This window comes from Xyrauchen texanus, unplaced genomic scaffold (genome assembly GCF_025860055.1).
Source record: "Xyrauchen texanus isolate HMW12.3.18 unplaced genomic scaffold, RBS_HiC_50CHRs HiC_scaffold_89, whole genome shotgun sequence".
Classification (NCBI taxonomy): domain Eukaryota; kingdom Metazoa; phylum Chordata; class Actinopteri; order Cypriniformes; family Catostomidae; genus Xyrauchen; species Xyrauchen texanus.
Genome location: NW_026266896.1, coordinates 25,001 through 45,000, shown reverse-complemented (window position 1 = coordinate 45,000; position 20,000 = coordinate 25,001). Strand labels below are relative to the sequence as shown.

Sequence of the window (20,000 nt, the reverse complement as noted above, 5' to 3'; positions counted from 1 at the left end):
TTTAAAAAAATAAACGAATTTCCACAGCTGTGAGGGGTTTTCTATAACAGCTGCTGTGTGAGTGACAGTAAATTTGGCATCTTCTCCCACTTAATCCACCGCTCTCTATTTTTTCCCTCTTCTGCAAAGCCATTCTAATGTAATAGTTGACTTTTTATTTTGCCCTAGGAGTAAATGGGAAGTGAAAATATTATTTGCTGTGATCTCCTATTCACCAATGTTTATGTTTACCCTGCGATCGTTTACTTCCGCGTTCCAAAACCCAGAGTGTGAAAAAAAATCACAATCCAGTCAAATTTCAAGTCCCATCCCACATCATTTCCCAGTTCGAGTTTTTTCACTTATCCTATATTTTGTTATTGTTGCTCTCCGAGTAGATTTACACTTCAAACGCAGCAGAGGTGTGGCTTCCGCAAGGTGTCAAAGAAGGGCGTGGCAGAAGAGGTGGGGCAAAATGAAATGGTACATAATAAAGGCGTGGCTCCTCTTCCAGAACCGCCCACTCCACAGATGCCAACTAGGGCGTTTGGCAGACTGGTCAAACCGTTTGTCTTCACTATAGGGGTAGGTATATTTTTTGTGTGTGAATTATAATCTTTTGTTTTGTCTGTGTGTATATGTATAAGTACATAATGCCTAGTGTGTTGGTATATTTTTCATTCTATCCATATCTGTGTAAAAATGCGTTGTAATAATTCCATCTCAGTTTACAGGTTGTTCGTTCAGTGGAGCGGCAATATGGCAGTATGAAAGTTTAAAATCTAGGTGTGCAGAGTTACTTGATGAGGTCAAAGCAGATTGGCTGGAGAAGATACGACCCCAGAAACAGGGAGATTTGCGCAAACAGGTGTGTGAGCACATTTAATGGAAGTTTTGAGTTTTTTTAGTATGTCTTTAATTGATGTGTCCTAATTCTAATATGATGTCCAGGTGAATCAGTGGTGGAACAGTTTAAGTGAAGGACAGAAAACGGTCACAGGTGAGTCTGAACTGCACAAACAACAATAGAAAAAGCCACTCTGGTCATTTGATCTCAACGTGTTGGCGCCCATGAGGCGACCCGCCCTATGATCGACTGTACTTCAATTTAAAATACTTTTAAAAACTTTTTAATAAGGAAAATAATTGAGTGTACCTTTACATTTACATCCATCCATCTTCAACCGCTTATCCGAAGTCGGGTCGCGGTGGCCGCAGCTCCAGCAGGGGGCCCCAAACTTCCCTATCCCGAGCCACATTAACCAGCTCTGACTGGGGGACCCTGAGGCATTCCTAGACCTGTGTGGAGATGTAATCTCTCCACCTAGTCCTGAGTCTTTCCCGAGACCTCCTCCCAGCTGTACGTGCCTGAAACTCCTCCTTACCAGATGCCCAAACCACCTCAACTGGCTCCTTTCGACGCAAAGGAGCAGCGGCTCTACTCAGAGCTCCTCACGGATGACTGAGCTCCTCACCCTATCTCTAAGGGAGAAGCCCGCCACCCTTCTGAGGAAGCCCATTTCGGCCACTTGTACTGCGTGACCTAGTTCTTTCGGTCATGACCCAGCCTTCATGACCATAGGTGAGGGTAGGAACAAAAATTGAGTGGTAGATCGAGAGCTTTGCCTTTCGGCTCAGCTCTCTTTTCGTGACAATGGTGCGATAGAGCGAGTGCAATACCGCCCCGATTCTCCGGCCAACCCCCCGCTCCATTGTCCCCTCACTCGTGAACAAGACCCAGAGGTACTTGAACTCCTTCACTTGGGGCAATACCTCCTTCCCTACCTGGAGTACGCACTCCATCGGTTTCCTGCTGAGAACCATGGCCTGTGTACTTTTACATCAAGAATTAAAAAACCCTCATGCATCTCTCTCTCTCTCAGGCATTATAGCTGCAAATGTGTTGGTGTTTTGTTGCTGGAGAATTCCACCTCTGCAGCGGTCCATGCTGAAGTACTTCACATCTAACCCCTCCTCCAGTGAGTAACATCACCATGCACTAATGCATCAGCTTACTCATAACTCCTCTAGATGTTTTACACTGTCACTCAAACTACTTTACATGTTTGTTTTGGGCTTCATTTCTGTTATTCTGGATTGTGATCTGGTTTCAGAGGCATTGTGTTGGCCCATGCTGCTGTCCACGTTCAGTCACTATTCTCTCTTTCACTTGGACGCAAACATGTACGTGCTGTGGAGTTTCTCGTCAAGCATCGTCAACATGATGGGCAAAGAGCAGTTTGTGGCCCTGTACCTGTCCGCAGGTGTGTGTGTGTAGTGACTTTGATCTTTTTTTTGGTCCAAAATCGACAAAATGCATCTGATTGTACTCTGTGTGTACTCTTTCACATTATTCGATGGTATTGATTGTTTTTTCCTCTGCATTTTGTTCCAGGTGTGATTTCGACGTTTATCAGTTACGTGTCTAAAACAGCGACCGGTCGGTTGGGTCCATCACTGGGGGCGGTGAGTGATTGAGCATGTCAAACGAAACATGTCCTCAGTTGTCATTTCAATGTTGGGAATAATCCTCTTGTGTGTGTGTTACAGTCAGGGGCCATTATGGCGGTCCTCGCGGCTGTTTGCACCAAAATGCCTGAAGCCAAACTGGCCATCGTCTTCCTCCCGATGTACACCTTCACTGCTGCAAACGTGAGTGTGTTTGTGTGCATGTGATATTGACATGAATTCGATGCCTCGGTTATGCGTGTGATTTGAACTATAACGAATGTTCATATTACTGATGTTTTCTCTTGAACAGGCTCTTAAGGCTATAGTTGCCTTGGATACGACAGGCTTGATTCTGGGATGGCGTTTTTTGATCACGCGGCTCATTTAGGTGGTGCTTTATTTGGCATGTGAGTAACACACACACACACACACACACACATTCTAGAACACTATATAGTTGAGATGCACCGATATAATTTTTTTTGGCTGATGCCGATTCTTAACAGAAATGGTAACATGATGATTGATATGAAAAAATATTATTTAAAACATTTTTGCACTTCTGTTTTTGCAGTTCAAAACAACAGAATTTGTTTACATGTTTGTACTGTATATGAAAGAACGTGACAAATTCATAGTATACATATATTGGGAAATTTTAATCACATCATGGAAAAATAAAGGAACGAAACACCCTTGTAAATGATGTTTTATAGTGGTGAATAATAGACAATGGATAATGCCTTCCAGACCGCTAGAGGGCCACTTGCTCACACAGTGCTGACTGAAGTGTTTTTAATGTTTGGTAATCTCATGAACGGAGGACCGAATCTCAGTTGCCTCCGTGTCTGAGAGGTCAATCCTTCTTATCTTATCACGTGGCTTGTTGAGCGTGTTACCATGGAGACGTAGCGCATGTGGAGGCTTCACGCTATTCTCCGCGGCATCCACGTACAACTCACCACGTGCCCTACCGAGAGCGAGAACCACATTATAGTGACCACGAGGAGGTTAACCCAGGTGACTCTACCCTCCCTAGCAACTGGGCCAATTTGGTTGCTAAGGAAACCTAACTGGAGTCACTCAGCACGCCCTGGATTCAAACTCGCGACTCCAGGTGTGTTAGTCAGTGTCTTTACCCTGCTGTTTATTTATTTATTATTTCCAAATGTACGCTGGCTGTCACCCCTGGAGTTGCTAGCTTGAATCCCAGGGGCATGCTGAGTGACTCCAGCCAGGTCTCCTTAGCAACCAAATTGGCCTGGTTGCTAGAGAGGGTAGAGTCACATGGGGTAACCTCCTCGTGGTCGCAATAATGGGGTTCACTCTCGGTGGGGCGCGTGGTGAGTTGAGCGTGGATGCCACGGAGAATAGCGTGAAGCCTCCACGCGCTACGTCTCCATGGAACGTGCTCAACAAGCCACGTGGTAAGATGCTTGTGATTGACGGTCTCAGACGCGGAGGCAACTGAGATTTGTCCTCCGCCACCGGATTGAGGCGAGTCACTACGCCACCACGAGGACTTAGAGCGCATTGGGAATTGGGCGTTGCAAATTTGTCGTTATGATTTGTAGATTGATGTTAAAAAAAAAATATTTAAAGCAAAAAAAGGGGGTCTGAATACTTTCTGAGTGCATGTAGTCCATTCTTTCTGTGTAAATGAGGTGTGTGTTTCTCTCTCCGTCTCTCTCTCTAGCTGGTATATACTTTACGGTCATGAGCTTATTTGGAAGAACAGAGAGCCGCTGGTGAAGTTGTGGCATGACTTCAGAACGAGAGGACCGGGCACTGGCGGCAACGGTTCCATTTAGAGCATTGCATCATGGGTAGAATCTAAACCCATGACCGAAGGAGGATAAGAACTTTAAGAAATGGACACACACACATTCATGCACTTGAACCACATGTTCTGCTGTTGTCATAATCTGTGTGTGTGTGTGAGAGTTTGTTTGAAATGTGAAGCTCTGCCACCTGAGTTTAGATTTGAATCCATAAGCCCCACCCACAAAACGAGGGGCGGAGCTTCAGCACACACGTTGACTCTGACAACAAAAAAACGGCCCGCTCGACACCGTGTACAGATGTCTAAATGTTTAAAATAGTCTGTAACCATTTCATTTTGAAAATAAAATGATTATTTAAAATTCTGTATTCAGCGTCGTCAGAAATCGTCGTCAGAGTGTGTAATTGTGCGGTACGTGAGCAGAGAAGTGTTTGTTTCCTGATCGCCTCAAATGAGACTTTGATCCTCGTTTAATGTGAATGATTAACCAGGTTTTTTGTGCTGCACATCACATCATCAAACACACAGTAGAAACCGTTTCGGTGTTGTTTTCTGGAATAGGTCAAAGTTCAGATGCATTCATAGTGTCATAACGGCTTATTAACAATGAGCCTGATTATCACTTCCTCATGTTTCATGAAGTCACTATATCACTTCCTGTTTTCTCTCTCTCTTCCTGTTATTCTGGTCTTGCACATCCCTGATCCCTGAATCATCAATGTTTTGTTGTCTTGATATTTTTGATTAATTTTTAACTCATGATTGAGTCTCATGAGAAAATGTCCAGGTCACATTTCACTCCAAAATTAAGAGAAAGTTTTATCAAATTATATTTTGCATCAATAAAATAAGCCATTTTTTGGGACCGTCGAGATTTGTTGCATTGTGACATTTTTCAGTGACAATTAAGCACATATACAGGATCATTAAATTCCTGATATTGTAATGTGGAAAACACTCAAATATTATTATTATTATTATTATAAGCCTTTTTAAAATAGAAATGTATTTCATTTTAAGCCTTTTTAAAGTGGTAAGAAACTAATTCAGTCAAGTATGTCCAAACATTTAATTGGTATTTCACAGTATTGGGTAGGTTACTAAAGAAATGTAATCCATTACATATACTACTATATAGTACTAATTACTTTTAAGTTACTTTCGCTCAAATTCAAAATAATGTATTTTTTCTCCTTGTTCATTGTCACAGAAACACAAACAGACATGCATATTAATTCATATTTTAATTGTTTTACACAAATAATAAATGTTTTTAAATATTTGTAACCCAAATATTGTACTTAAATGTAATTTCATTGAAAGTCAGTTACTGTAATCTGATTACAATCATTTAAAATGTAAAATGTTACACTACTTTTGTGCCTGAAAGTAATTAGATTACTGTAATTAATTACTTTGTTATCCAATTACACCCAACACTGGCTGTGTATTACACACAGGTACTGTTTTATGTCAGATACTTAATATTAATTCATTAATTAACATAAATTATATTTTAGCCATTAAATTTAATCTACATCAGGTAATATTTAATGTGATAATATGCATAACTAGGCTTGTAATAGAATATTAAATCCTACACTAGAATAATCCTGTTAAAATAAAGGTTCAAATTGAGGTCACAGTCAGACACTTACAATGGAAGTCAATGGGTTCACAGACATGATGATGTCACGTCAACAAACCCTGAAACAACTGTTACGATTTAAACAACTTTACAGCTCAGTTAATACAGAAGAATGAATGGAAGTGCTTTTATAAAATGATAAGCGTCACATTTCTGCCTTTTAAACCCTCCAAAAATTGTCCCCGTTAACTTCCATTGTAATTGTTAATGAAAAGGAGGAACGAGACGAAATTTCTCAGTGGCAATCGACAGTACGGCACAAACGCTGTCGATTGAGCTTAACTTGTATTAAACCTGGAACGTTCCTTTTAAATCTCTATTAAGACGAAACGTTTGTTCTTTACACGAGAGTTCCGAAAGGAACCTTTTATTTGTAACAGTGTATCATTGTTAGATAAAACATTCCGCTGCTTCCTCACAGGGTCAGAGTGTGTCTGTTGCCATGGCAACAGTGGTCTTTCAGGTGATGGGGTTGTTCCTGGACATTATAAGCTGGTGTTTGGAGTCCACCTTCACAAACTTGTGTGGAGAGCTCAGAGTAAAGTGACCACCACCACGACTTATGAAGCCACTAATGTGCTTGGGGCCATTCAGTGCCAGAGATTCAAGACTGTGCTTGGCCTTCCAGGTAAAACACACACACACACACACCATCCCTATCCCAGATGGCACACTTGATAAGGACAAAGCCAATGTGCTTATAGCAGACAGTATGTGAGTTTCAATGATACAGTATTACTGTGGTTTTACTGGAACTCTGTGGCTCAATACTTCAACCAGAATGTGGTTATTGTGCCCATAAAAACTCATAAAACTCTAAAGAGATGACACACAAACACACACACACATCACTTCCCTACAGAATGTGACAAATCTAGCCTCTGGCCATTTGGGTTAAAGGAGGAAAAATCATCATTAACTCACCGTCATGTCGCTCGTGTGATATTCTTTCTTCCGTTGAACCCAAAAGGAGATGTTTAGAGGAACATTCATGCTGCTCTTTTCCATACAGTGAAAGCATACAATGACCAGGAGCTGTCGAGCTTCAAAAATTGCCATAAATATTCTGTAAAAGTATCCTAAAATGTAGTCATCTCAGCTACAATATCCCAGGTATTTTATAGTTTGATGTGTTTTAACGTGATTTTAGCGTGATTAAATCACTTACTGACCACATCCAGTTAAAGCTAATCCCAATATTACAACTTTGTTGTCATGATGATGTAACGCCGGTAAACCCTGTAATCTGATAACCGCCGAAATGCTTCTAAACTTCAGATTTGATCACATTAAAACCCTATAATGTTCACGTCTTGTGGCTATACTGTTGAAATAGTATATTAACGTTTATGGATTGGCCCCATTCACTTCCATTGTAAGTGCCTCACTGTAATCGGCACTTTTGCTTTGCTGTAAATAGACCAGGATTGAAATTATTATTATTTAAATAATTGTTCTGAATTCAGATGGTTTCTGTGTACCACGTTAAGCCCCACCCACTCTTGCTCTTAAAGGCACACACACCACATTCCCACTGTTACCTCAAGAAAGACGAGGGGCCTTCGATTTTTAAGCATCGAAGACAAACTTATCTGTAATTATTCACATGATGCTTCCTAGTTTTGCTTCCTTTGTTATCACTGTGTGTTCTAGTGAAAAGCACTATAGGAGGGGCCTTGGTTTATGCTTTTATGACTCTGACTAAAGTTCTGACCATAAAACTAACAATGACACACTTAAACACAGTTGCATACTGGGTCAGCTCAGATCGGAGTGGAAACTGTCGGAGGGATTCTGTGTGTTGAGACAGAGTTTGTGCGAGAGGATTTGAGTGTATAAACGAGTGTGTTTTGTTAATCATGTCGATTGCAGTTGAACTGGTGGGGTTCTTGATGTGTATTGGGGGCTGGTTGCTCACCGGCGTTACGTTGGCGAATGATTACTGGCGTGTGTCAGTCGTTTTCGGGCAATGTAATTACATCTATATGGTATTATCAGAACTTATGGCAGGCCTGTGCAGAACAGAGTTCCGGCATCTCCAACTGCAGGGAGTTTGAGTCTCTACTTGCTCTGCCTGGTAACATACACACACACTCATACACAGACACACACATACACATACACACACTCATACACACACACACACACTCATACACACTAATACACACACATACACACACATATACACACACACACACACTAATACACACACTTGATGTTTATCATGGTGGGACTTTCTATTGACTTCTGTTGTTTTATATGTTGAGCTAATGGTACGTGTGAAAGAAACAGTAATTCTATGGTACGTGTGAAAGAAACAGTAATTCTATGGTACATGTGAAAGAAACAGTAATTCTATGGTACGTGTAAAAGAAATTAATTCTATGGTACATGTGAAAGAAACAGTAATTCTATGGTACATGTAAAAGAAACAGTAATTCTATGGTACGTGTGAAAGAAACAGTAATTCTATGGTACGTGTGAAAGAAACACAGTAATTCTATGGTACATGTAAAAGAAACAGTAATTCTATGGTACGTGTGAAAGAAACAGTAATTCTATAGTACGTGTGAAAGAAACACAGTAATTCTATGGTACGTGTGAAAGAAACACAGTAATTCTATGGTACGTGTGAAAGAAACACAGTAATTCTATGGTACATGTGAAAGAAACACAGTAATTCTATGGTACATGTGAAAGAAACACAGTAATTCTATGGTACATGTAAAAGAAATTTAATTCTATGGTACGTGTAAAAGAAACAGTAATTCTATGGTACGTGTAAAATAACATTTAATTCTATGGTACGTGTGAAAGAAACATAGTAATTCTATGGTACGTGTAAAATAAACATAGTAATTCTATGGTACGTGTAAAAGAAATTGTAATTCTATGGTACGTGTAAAAGAAACAGTAATTCTATGGTACGTGTAAAAGAAATTTAATTCTATGGTATGTGTAAAAGAAACATAGTAATTCTATGGTACGTGTAAAAGAAACAGTAATTCTATGGTATGTGTAAAAGAAAACAGTAATTCTATGGTACATGTAAAAGTAACAGTAATTCTATGGTATGTGTAAAAGAAACATAGTAATTCTATGGTACATGTAAAAGAAACAGTATTTCTATGGTATGTGTAAAAGAAACATAGTAATTCTATGGTACATGTAAAAGTAACAGTAATTCTATGGTACGTGTAAAAGTAACAGTAATTCTGTGGTACGTGTGAAAGAAACAGTAATTCTATGGTACATGTAAAAGAAATAGTAATTCTATGGTATGTGTAAAAGAAACATAGTAATTCTATGGTACATGTAAAAGAAACAGTATTTCTATGGTATGTGTAAAAGAAACATAGTAATTCTATGGTACATGTAAAAGTAACAGTAATTCTATGGTACGTGTAAAAGTAACAGTAATTCTGTGGTACGTGTAAAGAAACAGTAATTCTATGGTACATGTAAAAGAAACATAGTAATTCTATGGTATGTGTAAAAGAAACAGTAATTCTATGGTACATGTAAAAGAAACACAGTAATTCTATGGTATGTGTAAAAGAAACATAGTAATTCTATGGTACGTGTAAAAGAAACATAGTAATTCTATGGTACGTGTAAAAGAAACAGTAATTCTATGGTACGTGTAAAAGAAACATAGTAATTCTATGGTACGTGCAAAAGAAACAGTAATTCTATGGTATGTGTAAAAGAAACATAGTAATTCTATGAGTGCGTGTAAAAGAAACAGTAATTCTATGGTACATGTAAAAGAAACAGTAATTCTATGGTATGTGTAAAAGAAACAGTAATTCTATGGTACATGTAAAAGAAACAGTAATTCTATGGTATGTGTAAAAGAAACAGTAATTCTATGAGTACGTGTAAAAGAAACATAGTAATTCTATGGTACGTGCAAAAGAAACAGTAATTCTATGGTACGTGTAAAAGAAACATAGTAATTCTATGGTACGTGTAAAAGAAACAGTAATTCTATGGTACGTGTAAAAGAAACATAGTAATTCTATGGTACGTGCAAAAGAAACAGTAATTCTATGGTACGTGTAAAAGAAACAGTAATTCTATGGTACGTGTAAAATAAACATAGTAATTCTATGGTAAATGTAAAAGAAACACTAATTCTATGGTACGTGTAGAAAGAAACATAGTAATTCTATGGTACGTGTAAAAGAAACATAGTAATTCTATGGTACGTGTAAAAGAAACAGTAATTCTATGGTACGTGTAAAAGAAACAGTAATTCTATGGTAAATGTAAAAGAAACATAGTAATTCTATGAGTACGTGTGAAAGAAACATAGTAATTCTATGGTAAATGTAAAAGAAATAGTAATTCTATGGTAAATGTAAAGAAACTAATTCTATGGTTAAAAGAAACAGTAATTCTATGATACCTGTAAAAGAAACATTAATTCTATGGTATGTGTAAAAGAAATATAGTAATTCTATGGTACGTGTAAAATAAACATAGTATTTCTGTGCTACATAATTATATGGTATGTGTAAAAGAAACATAGTAATTCTATGGTACGTCTAAAAGAAACAGTAATTCTATGGTACGTGTATAAGAAACAGTAATTCTATGGTACGTGTAAAAGAAACTTAGTAATTCTATGGTACGTCTAAAAGAAACAGTAATTCTATGGTACGTGTGAAAGAAACATAGTAATTCTATGGTACGTCTGAAAGAAACAGTAATTCTATGGTACGTCTAAAAGAAACATAGTAATTCTATGGTACTTGTATAAGAAACAGTAATTCTATGGTACGTGTAAAAGAAACATAGTAATTCTATAGTAGTGTCAAAGAAACATAGTAATTCTATGGTACGTCTAAAAGAAACAGTAATTCTATGGTAGTGTATAAGAAACAGTAATTCTATGGTACGTGTATAAGAAACAGTAATTCTATGGTACGTGTAAAAGAAATAGTAATTCTATGGTAGCTGAAAGAAACATAGTAATTCTATGGTACTTGTATAAGAAACAGTAATTCTATGAGTCAAGAAACAGTAATTCTATGGTACGTGTGAAAGAAACATAGTAATTCTATGGTACTTGTATAAGAAACAGTAATTCTATGGTACGTGTCAAAGAAACATAGTAATTCTATGAGTACGTCTAAAAGAAACAGTAATTCTATGGTACGTGTATAAGAAACAGTAATTCTATGGTACGTGTATAAGAAACAGTAATTCTATGGTACGTGTAAAAGAAACAGTAATTCTATGGTAGCGTGTATAAGAAACAGTAATTCTATGGTACGTGTATAAGAAACAGTAATTCTATGGTACGTGTATAAGAAACAGTAATTCTATGAGTACGTGTATAAGAAACAGTAATTCTATGGTACGTGTATAAGAAACAGTAATTCTATGGTACGTGTATAAGAAACAGTAATTCTATGGTAAAGCTAAAAGAAACAATAATTATATGGTTTGTGTAAAAGAAACATTTAATTCTATGGTACATGTAAACGAAACATAGCAATTCTATGGTACATGTAAAAGAAACAGTAATTCTATGAGTACGTGTGAAAGACATGATAATAGTATAGTACTTTTTTATAAGGGTAAATGTTTGTGTGGCAAATAATCCGCTGATGTTCATGAAACTTGTGTTGTATTATTTGATTGTTTTTGAATATATACTGTATATATACTTTTGTTTATGTGTGTTTCCTGTTGTGTGTGTGTGTGTGTGTGTGTGTGTGTGTGTGTGTGTGTGTTTTGTAGTACACATCCAGACCTGTCGAGCGCTGATGATTATTGCTCTCATTCTGGGTTTGCTGTCGGTTGTTCTCTCCATATTGGGACTGAAGTGTGCTAAAGTGGGCAGCATGACCGAACAGACCAAAGGAAAAATGGCTCTTACGGCCGGAGTTATGTTCATTCTCTCAGGTCAGCTATAAACGTGTTGGAGTAAAAAACAACAACAACAACAAGTGAACAAGTTATTCTGACGATTACCACAGATAACAACTTCAACTCTCAGTCTGTTCAGACATTTACAATAGAAATCTATGGGGTAACAAGATAAAACTCTCACTGTTTCTCCTCCAGGTTTGTGTGATCTTATAGCCGTGTCTTGGTACGCCGTTCAAATCATTCAGGAATTTAATAATCCTCTGAATGGAGGCATAAGGTAAGTCACAGATCAAACACACGATACTTTGGTAATACCATGTTTTTAAGGCTAAAATAAATGTCACATACGTGTGTTTGTGTAGGTATGAACTGGGCACCGGTCTGTATCTGGGCTGGTCGGCAGGTGGTCTCGTCCTGTTGGGTGGTGCATTTCTCTGCACTTCCTGTAAGGCAATTAAATCACCTGCACAATCACGGTGAGTCTATAGAGAATTCTGATGGCTTGTGACCTAATTGTTTATTTTATCACAAGATATGCATTTGGATATATATTTAGATGTTAACAAACTATTATTTGTCAAAGTTTAGAATATTCAGAGTGTGTGTGAGTGTGTGTGTGTGTGAGTGTGTGTGAGTGTGTGTGAGTGTGTGTGTTTTGTGTGTGTTTTGTGTGTGTTTGTGTATGAGTGTGTGTGTGTGTGTGTGTGTGTGTTTTGTGTGTGTTTGTGTATGAGTGGGTGTGTGTGTGTGTGTGTATGAGTGGGTGTGTGTGTTTGTTTGTTTGTGAATGAGTGTGTGTGCGTGAGTGAGTGTGTGTCTGTGTGTTTGTGTATGAGTGTGTGTGTCTGTGTGTGTGTGTGTGTGTGTATGAGTGGGTGTGTCTGTGTGTGCGTGTGTGTGTGTGTCTGTGTATGAGTGGGGGGTGTGAGTGTAAGTGTGTGTGTGTGTGCGTGTGTGTGTCTGTGTATGAGTGGGGGGTGTGAGTGTAAGTGTGTGTGTGTGTGTGTGTCTGTGTATGAGTGGGGGGTGTGAGTGTAAGTGTGTGTGTGCGTGTGCGTGCGTGTGTGTCTGTGTATGAGTGGGGGGTGTGAGTGTAAGTGTGTGTGTGTGTGTGTGCGTGCGTGTGTCTGTGTATGAGTGGGGGTGTGTGTGTAAGTGTGTGTGTGGCGTGTGTGTCTGTGTATGAGTGGGGGTGTGAGTGTAAGTGTGTGTGTGTGCGTGTTTGTGTGTCTGTGTGTGCGTGTTTGTGTGTGTCTGTGTATGAGTGGGGGTGTGAGTGTAAGTGTGTGTGTCTGTGTATGAGTGGGGGGTGTGAGTGTAAGTGGGGGTGTGTGTGTGTGTGTTTGTGTATAAGTGTGTGTGTTTGTGTATAAGTGTGTGTGTGTGTGTGTGTGTGTGTGTGTCTGTGTATGAGTGGGGGGTGTGAGTGTAAGTGTGTGTGTCTGTGTATGAGTGGGGGTGTGAGTGTAAGTGGGGGTGTGTGTGTGTGTTTGTGTATAAGTGTGTGTGTCTGTGTATAAGTGTGTGTGTGTGTGTGTGCGCGTGTGTGTCTGTGTATGAGTGGGGGTGTGAGTGTAAGTGTGTGTGTGTGTGTGTGTGTGTGTGTGTGTGTGTGTGGGGGGTGTGAGTGTAAGTGTGTGTGTCTGTGTATGAGTGGGGGGTGTGAGTGTAAGTGGGGGTGTGTGTGTGTGTTTGTGTATAAGTGTGTGTGTCTGTGTATAAGTGTGTGTGTGCACGCGTGTGTGTCTGTGTATGAGTGGGGGGTGTGAGTGTAAGTGTGTGTGTGTGTGTGTGTGTGTGTGTGTGTGTGTGTGTGTGTGTATATTTTTGGCACTGAGGATGTTTTAGAGTCTCACCCTGTAATTTCTGTCTGGGTTTTTTCTGCATTGTAGCTGATTTATTGTTTGTATTTGACAGATAAAAATAAAGAAAGCTCTGTTTTTTGGTCTTTGCCTTTTGACAATTTTTTATGACCACTTAGACTGATCGAATCAAGCCCAATTTGTTCGGATATGTTCAGATGGCAAATGGAGAAAAAGTCACCAAGTCTTGTATTGCTCAGAGAAATGAAACTCTCTTTTGACCGAAAACCATAAGAGTGTTAACAAACACAGATCACACCTCTGAAAGTGTTCCTGTGCAAACACAATTCAAGCCTTTGTTTTCCTTCTCTCAGGGGTTACAACTACAGCGCTACACAACCTCAGAAGATCTACAGAACAGATGCCCCATCAGTGAACAGCAGTTCCAAAGCTTACGTCTGAATGCGTCTTTATTGTTCTGTGTTTGTATGTACACCAATACCAGTACAATACCTCTTTTAAATATATATATATATATATATTCTTTTTTTCTTGCAATTTCTTGAGATAAATGGGTAATTAAAAAAACATTATTTTAATTTTTTGTACATTTATTGGCCTAAATACTTCTGTTTTGTTTACCCTTATGAAAATTAACCATGTTTTTACTACAGTAACAATAGTGTTACCATAGCAACCACAAAATGAACCATGGTTACAACAATATTACTATAGTAAAAATGGATATTTATAGTAGTAACCATATTTTTATTTATGGATTGTATGACAATTATCCAATAATACTACAATAATAAGTCACGATTACTTCAAATATTATCATAATAAAACCATGGTTAAATTCTGGGTATCATTTATTAACGGCAATTACAGATCACTATCAATCTTGCAACAACTTTTCATTTAAATAAACTTGTAACAAATGCCAAAAAACTCACTGAAAATCATGTTTTCCTCAGTAATATGTCACATTATGAACAAAAAATGGTTTACTGAAAGCTGTTTCATGTTGACTTTAATGGCATGCAAATACTCAGTTTTGTACAGAACATCTTCAGTCCATTATATAAATGTTACATTGCCCCTGTTTTTGTTTTTGAAGCTTGAATTGTTCTCAAAAGCTCATCCATTTAGTGAAACAAAGTTACTAGAATGTGTATTTTGACGTTGCTGTTGAATAAAACTATTCTGTGTTGAAGTTGTGCAACTGTGCAGATTGTTTATGAGGTTTTATTGGTCACCTCAGAAGTGACCGTTTTTATTTTTACAACTTTTTAACGAGGTTATGTTGGGAGTGAACTGTTTTATTGTGGCAAATATCAAGGTCAATGATTTGACTGGAGTCTTAATCTCATGCGAGTGACATTTTAAACAGATATGTAAAACGTATTTGTCGTTTTTATGTAGAAAAAATGTAGTTTGTGGCAAATTAGGTTTCTTATTATTTTCAAATGATTGTTTTTATCTCTATTTTTTTGATGTTCACTTGTTTGGGTAAGGAAATAGTTTTGTATGAGATTCCTCATAGATTTGTGATGTTGAGTAAAAACATCGTCATAGTAAAATACCACAGAATAATAAATAAATACTTTCAAAATCAGGTTTTGCTTTTTATTTATTTGGTTTAGAAAATGAATGCTTCAAAAATAAAGTGTATATATATATATATATATATATATATATATATATATATGTTTAATATGCAGAGATTAGTAAACCGTTCATATATTAATGTTTTTATAATGCTGTAAGTATTCTCTTTGCTCTGATTGTTTTGAGCGACCCGTTTAGACCCGCCAAACAACGTTAATCAACCAATGGCGTGAGTTGGGGGCGGGACTATCACTTTGTTTGACCAATGGCAGACGTTTTGAAAACAGTTTATTTTTGCAGTTCCGTTTGGTGGCTCCCGAAATGACATACTTTAGCTTTAAAGAGGACAGCAGAAAATGTTTTCTTTATTTTGCAATTGATCCTAATGCTTTAACAGATAAACTTACAAATATAAACTTTTTTTTGCTTGTTTATTTTTTATAGTTTGCCATTTTACCGCGGTAAGAGGACAGAATGTGGGAAAACATTTTTCGTGACGTATAATTCGGGCGACGGCGCAGCAGGTAACTGCTGTGTTCTGAGCCAAAATGGCGTCCGTGCTCCTTCATTCAGGAATGGGTTAGCACGAAACCGGCCCGATGAAACCTCATACCTCAATAAATAAAAACCTCAATAAATTTACCATTAAGAAGAGTCACTCTGAAGTCAGTGGAATCGCGTTTATAAACGCTGTGAGGTAATGTAAACATGTTGTTTATCGAAAGTGAAAGTCAAGCGCAGAGATAAACCACATTACTATCACAACAAACAATCACATTAACTAATAATGCGGATATGTATCATTAGATTAGACCTTCTTGGTTTTATATAGTGTATTTATAAGGGGTTGTAACAGTAGATCAGGCTAAATCGAAGGTTTCAGCACGTCAGTCTGTGTATTCTTCAGTTATTGTTTATATTTTACATTTCAAGCTGTTTCAGAACATGTCTTGTGTGTCATCTGTATAAATATCTTCAGCACATGTGATTCAGCATCATTAAACTCAGCAGATCTCATAATCTTCTTCATAAACCCTGTGAAATTGATTATTATTGATTTATTTTTCTCTCCTGCTGTGCCATATGATTGATTATTATTATTACTCATCATGTGTTAGAAATCTGATCATTTGATACTTATAAACTCTGTGTATTTTATAAATTTCTCCCTATGTGTTGTTTTAGAGCTGAAATATGTTGCATGGTTTCTATACATTTCTATGCATGGTATGTCATTGTACATTAAGTTATCGTAGTGATCTGTAATCGGTGTGATTATTGGAGTAATTACAGTTTCAAATGAGCAGACATGTTTCAGCTTTCTTGTGTTTGATTTGGACACAGTTCCTCCTTGAGAGTAGTTCCTCTTTTCTTTGCCCTCGATTTTAAGGACCGCTCCAAGTTAATTGTTTTTGCTTTAGGAAATTAGTTCACTGGATTATTAACGGTGTCAGTTGAAACTCAAGTGTCTCTGATAAACCGTTAACTGTGTGTGTGTGCAGGAGGAGCTGGCGGGCCGTGGAGTCGAGTGTTTGTGGAAACAACATGTTATTGAGCAGCTGAAACAGAGAGACCGAGTTCAGCGTCAAGCCTTTGAAGAGATTATACACCAATGTAAGAAACGTTTGCATCACTATCTAGCCTACTCACTACCTAAGATATAATATAGACCCAATTATCAGACTGATTGCTCAATCTGAATTATAAACTTTATGTAAACACCATAAACTGGATAAAATCTCTGAATGAGTTTCATTCCGATGAAATGACTATCCAGTTGATTGATCATCTGTGCATGTAAACAATCAGTGATAAACATGTTTTGCTCTTTATTCTCCTCTTTATGGATGCATTGGCTTCACTGTATACCACGGTTGTCACACCGTTGACATCTCATTCACAATATGGCATGAAAATAAAGTCTGGTTATTTTGTTCAGAATCCAAATCACTTCAATTAAGACCGAATTGACTACATTTACACGGCATCATATAAACTGGACGTGATAAAATCTCTAAATTATGACTTCCTCATTTAACATTCAACCGCCACTCTAATGCGAAGGCAACACACGCGTGTCGCAAGTGCAGTGGCACACATTCATATCGGATCCTGAAACTTGGCTCAGGGATGAAACATTTCACGCTTGAAACACCATCTCCGCCATCATGGAATTTGCAGGGATTCATTTAACTATAATTATAATATTAATATATTATAAATAATTTTATTTAAGTGTATTTCCTGGTTCAGTGGCATACCCAAAATGTAAGGCTTTCAACTTCGACAAAAAAAAGAAAATAGGGTCAAGTGTTTGGTATCATTTTTAATAAAATTTCAAATTTAACAATATATACTATAAATTCTGAGACTCTCAGCCTTAGAAACTGCTGAAAAATCACCAAAAACAAATTTTTCTTATTTTACATTATTTATATATATATATATATATATATATATATATATATATATATATATATATATATATATATAGGGTGTAAATTAGGTGTCTCCGAAAAACTGCTTTATTTTTTGTTCCCAATTATGTCAAATGTATCTGAGAAAAATGTTGTGTTGATACGACAAAGCAATCAAAAGTTATAACATTACAAAAATAAAGTATCAAAATAAGTGTACAAAAGCATCTCCAAACATTAAAATATAATAATTGCACATAAGAACTAATTACACATGCAAACACAACAATGACTAAAGGTTTGCATAGCATGCAGACATGATTTTAGTCATGAGATTTCACAAAGTGAGTTTCGTTCTGTGTCATTTGAGTCATCATTGAGTCTGTGTCGTGTATTTGGCGCCATCTCCTGGTGGCCATATGTAACATTGTGCTTCATGTGGATTATCTAATGATCTATACATCTGATTATCTTGTGTGTGGACGTGATTGAAAGATAATCACAGACTCTAAGTAATGATATGTGATATTTTATGTTCTATTTATTTTTCATGGTTATAAGCGAAAACGCAGCATGAAACCAACACTAATATAATTGTCAAAGACATTCTTCACCATTACTCATTATATTTTTGTCTCTGAGTAAAACAGGCTAGTAGTATTCTATTTGGTTATATGTTTGTGATTTCTTTCACACTCACAAATGCAGCAAATGTATTTTGGGCCAACTGTTTGTGCATGCATGTATTGCTGGTAGGGACCTAGTAGGACTTTTAGCTATATGCAAGTATTTACCAAATTCAACTTTTTATAGCCTATATAAGGGGTTGGGGGGGTTCCCAGCACTGCACATTTTGTATACCTCCCTTATCTGACACACCCAATTTGGGTCGTGGAGTCTCCACTAACATTAGTTAAATGGTGTTTAAATAGCTTTAATGGTTTACACTTAAATAGCCCTTTTTTAACCTTAGCAGCGACTCATTCACCCATTCACACACCGATGATGGTAGAGATACCATGCAAGGCACTAGCCTACCATTGCTAGCAACTAGCCTACCATTGGGAGCCTACCATTGCTAGCAACTAGCCTACCATTGGGAGCCTACCATTGGTAGAAACTAGCCTACCATGGGAGCCTACCATTGGTAGCAACTAGCCTACCAATTGGAGCAACTAGCCTACCATTGGGAACAACTAGCCTAGCATCGGGAGCCTACCATTGGGAGCAACTAGCCTACCATTGGGAGCCTACCATTGGTAGCAACTAGCCTACCAATCGAGAGCCTACCATTGGGAGCAACTAGCCTACCATCGGGAGCAACTAGCCTACCATTGGGAACCTACCATTGGTAGCAACTAGCCTACCAATTGGAGCAACTAGCCTACCATTGGGAGCCTACCATTGGTAACAACTAGCCTACCATTGGAGCAACTAGCCTACCATCGGGAGCCTACCATTTGGAGCAACTAGCCTATCATCGGGATTACTAGCCTACCATTGGGAGCCTACCATTGGTAGCAACTAGCCTACCAATTGGAGCAACTAGCCTACCGTCGGGAGCCTACCATTGGGAACAACAAGCCTAGCATCGGGAGCCTACCATTGGGAGCAACTAGCCTACCATTGGGAGCCTACCATTGGTAGCAACTAGCCTACCATTGGAGCAACTAGCCTACCATTGGGAGCAACTAGCCTACCATCAGGAGCCTACCATTGGGAGCATCTAGCCTACCATCGGAGCAACTAGCCTACCATTGGGAACAACAAGCCTAGCATCGGAGCCTACCATTGGGAACCTACCATTGGTAGCAACTAGCCTACCAATTGGAGCAACTAGCCTACCATCGGGAGCCTACCATTGGGAGCAACTAGCCTACCATTGGGAGCCTACCATTGGGAGCAACTAGCCTACCATTGGGAGCCTACCATTGGGAGCAACTAGCCTACCATTGTAGCAACTAGCCTACCATTGGGAGCTACTAGCCTACCATTGGGAGCCTACCATTGGGTTCAGTGTCTTGCCCAAGGACACTTCGGCATGTGGTGTCATGTGGGCCGGGATTCAAACCACCAACCCTGAGGTGGACAACCCACTCTACCACCTGAGCCACAGCCGCCACTCCAAAATATCCAAATAGATATCCAAAACGTGTAGTTTTGGGGGCCTCCAGGAATAAGTTTGGGAACCACTGGCCAATATATTCAGCAGATGAAGAGTTTATATAATATATATATAATATATATATATATATATATATAAGGTTTATAGATGAGGAATTACAAAAAACTATCTGCAGAGATTTTGCTGATAACCGATAGTTCCAAAAGCAACTATCGGCACCGATTAATCGGTAAAACCGATATATTGTCTGCTTCTACTAATGGCCACCAAGACTTTAAATAAAGTCCAGTCCCACATTATT

General features: G+C 38.2%; 3 pseudogenes; all 3 read left to right on the top strand.

The window, feature by feature from the left end:
* The window catches only part of LOC127642835 (presenilins-associated rhomboid-like protein, mitochondrial), a 5,682-nt pseudogene extending 600 nt beyond the window's left edge, over positions 1-5,082 (top strand).
* Positions 5,083-5,567: 485 nt separating this feature from the next.
* Positions 5,568-14,269, top strand: LOC127642836 (claudin-15-like; annotated as a pseudogene).
* A 1,112-nt stretch (positions 14,270-15,381) lies between these two features.
* The window catches only part of LOC127642834 (autophagy-related protein 16-like), a 23,208-nt pseudogene continuing 18,589 nt past the window's right edge, over positions 15,382-20,000 (top strand).